Consider the following 2849-nt stretch of genomic DNA (forward strand, 5'->3'; position numbering starts at 1 on the left):
CCCCTATCCCCTTACCCACCCTCCACACGCCCCATCAACCCACCCGACCGCCCCGCAGACAGTAACCCTTCGATTGCTCGTTGGTGACTGAGCGTTACCTTTGTTGCGAGCGCCGTTACGATTTTCAGACGTTCGGCCACACCAGAACGAGGTGTGATTGAGTTTCGAAGGGGTTACCGATGCGCCAGCACCACCGGGCTTTTTTTCGAAGCGCAACCCTGCCACCGACACGACGCCCTCCATCTTTTTTTCTTCGTCGACCCCTTCGCCACGGAATACCGCGATCTCCGGCCCTTTGCCCCTTCTGCTTCTCAACTGACTCCATGTCGCAGTCAACTATCCGATACAAGAGTCGTTCTTCGCCTGAATTTACTAGCTCGAAGCGACCGCTTGCGCTTGAACGTCTCTGCCAGAACGTTTCTTTCCTTTACGATTTGTTTATGGAGAATCTCTTCCGACGAGCGATATCGATCACAGGCCACGAGGGTACAAGACTAGTTTTTTCCACGATATACATGTCACTTTTTTCCTTTTCTTTGTCTTTCTATCGTTGCTGAAATTCACGCGTGATAATTGAAAACTATTAGTTGGACGTGGAACTTTCTCAAAATTCAGGGCAATGGTTCAACACGTGTACGGCGAATGCTCGCGGAGATTACGCCACGGCGAAAGGGTCGAACGTTTAAGCCTGTGCTCCCCTCGCGTTTCTGGCGTCGACAACGATTTTCACCGAAAATAAAAGTCGCGGACAACGGAACGCAGGAGAACACGAGGTCGATAGGAACATCGCGAGAGCGTGCGTTATTTGCGTTATTTACGCGTTATGATTAGCGAAATGGGAATACATACGACAGCCCAGCTTCTTGCGAGAATTCACTGCCTTTATTTCTAAAATAAAGTATTTTGTAATCGAGTTGAAAATGAAAATTGCGAATTGTTTGAAATTTCTTACATGTGGAATGGTCGAAATTCAGATCGTAATAGTTTCTTACTAACTTTCGGTTACCACAGAATTCCTGGTTTCCGGGAATCTCAACGACGTGCGAGTAACTTTGATTACACCGTGTTCTTGCACCAACTCGTATCTCTGTTGGTATCCTAACGCACTCGATACGACTGTAATTTGGCTATGATACTTTCAGAAAATATACAAAACAATTTCGATGATCTGTGATAAAGATTCTGACGAAGAAGTTGATTCGTCGAGTGGAAAGTACGTGACCAAGTACGTACGAAACATGTGACGATACGGTACGTATTTTCTAAGACAACTACGAGAAGATTCGAGTCGGTGGCCAATGATTATAGCAACGTTTGAAATTTGTCGTTCAGCAGAGTTAATTAAACTTGACACGAATGAAGGATAACAGTAGATCTAAACTTGAGGCGAGATCAATATTCTCAATACGAAGAAAAACTTGCCTGCAATTAAATTCCTAGATAATTCCAATTACAATTTCGAACCCAACAACGTGTACTAAGAAATCCTATAACCAAATGAAATCGCGAAGAAGCGATAGTGCGGCAACGCTAATGAAAACTTTCGAAAAAACTCCAACCACTTACCCTCTTCCATCAACCACCATTGTGTGTTTCAAACTTGGCAAGTTTCGTCGCAACTTTACATCACAATGGTGTCCTCAAGATTTATAAAACACCGAGAATGTACATTCTCAAAAATACTGCAATCATTTTTTAGAGAAAAATAAAATACTCGTTGGAGGAAAAGATGGCAGTTCTGTCGAACGTTGGCGGAAAATCGAAGAATCTGACGGATGAAACGATCGTCGAAGCAACGTCCCCCGATTACCGCAAACCGTGAAAGACGCGCGGCTTCCGGCGAACGCGTTAATCCGCGTTACCGTGTTAAGCACACTTCGTGACAGTCGAGTTAACTGGCGCCGGGTCCTGGATAATGCAACTTTAATTTCCGCGGCGTTCGCCGGTTACACGAGTTAATCATCGCTGGTGGATGATAGTCGCTGTTGACGCGGAAACGAAAACAACTGTAACTCGATTCACGCCACCAACGCCGCGTACTTGTTGCTATGCCTTTCGGCTCATCGATTTCCCGTGTCATGGAATCATCGATGTTTCACGTTCGAGTTTTGTTCGAAAATTGCCCATTTCGGGCGAGGGTTTCATCGGGCAGTCTATTCGTCGATAAACTCGAACTGAGGAAGCTTGGCGGAAATAAGAAAACGAGGGAAAAAAATTCAGCCAAGTTGTAGAAAATTCGCTGGTCTAAGAATTGAACGAGAATTGGAATTTTTAGGGAGGAAGAACGATTACGTTTGGTTGGTAAATTTTGATGAAAATTGTTGCCTATTAACGGAGGAAGCGTGTTAATTAATGTGGAGCGAAATAAACGAGCAAAATTATTGCGTCTGCGAATGATCGACGAAAAGCTGTCCGAAATGAGAACACGCAATACAGAAAAAATGGTTGTTCTTATGCGATAAAAAGGATGTAGATAGCAATCGGTATAATAATCGTTAAATGCGAATTTTTGAACGAATTATCCAAATATGCAAAATACTCTTCACGCAGCGGAACGGATATAAACGACTCTCGATGGGCAAATTTTGAACCGCTTAACGCAATTTCTAGATATAGAATTTATCGAAATTTATAAAAACGCTCGTTAGAACGAACATTTCTCAACTTGCTCTTCCATATGTTTCGAAATTGGTAACACGTCGAAATTAACCGCAAGGCAAATTGCAAAGGAATTATAGAAATGACAAAACGTCGAATTTCTCGGATGGAGGAGGCGAAACGGTCGTTGCTCGATCCAGAGATGGCATAGGGAGAAATTTCTGCCGGCGAACGTGTATACGTGCGCCGCG

The sequence above is a fragment of the Bombus impatiens genome, unplaced genomic scaffold (assembly GCF_000188095.3).
Source record: "Bombus impatiens unplaced genomic scaffold, BIMP_2.2 scf_0102, whole genome shotgun sequence".
Classification (NCBI taxonomy): domain Eukaryota; kingdom Metazoa; phylum Arthropoda; class Insecta; order Hymenoptera; family Apidae; genus Bombus; species Bombus impatiens.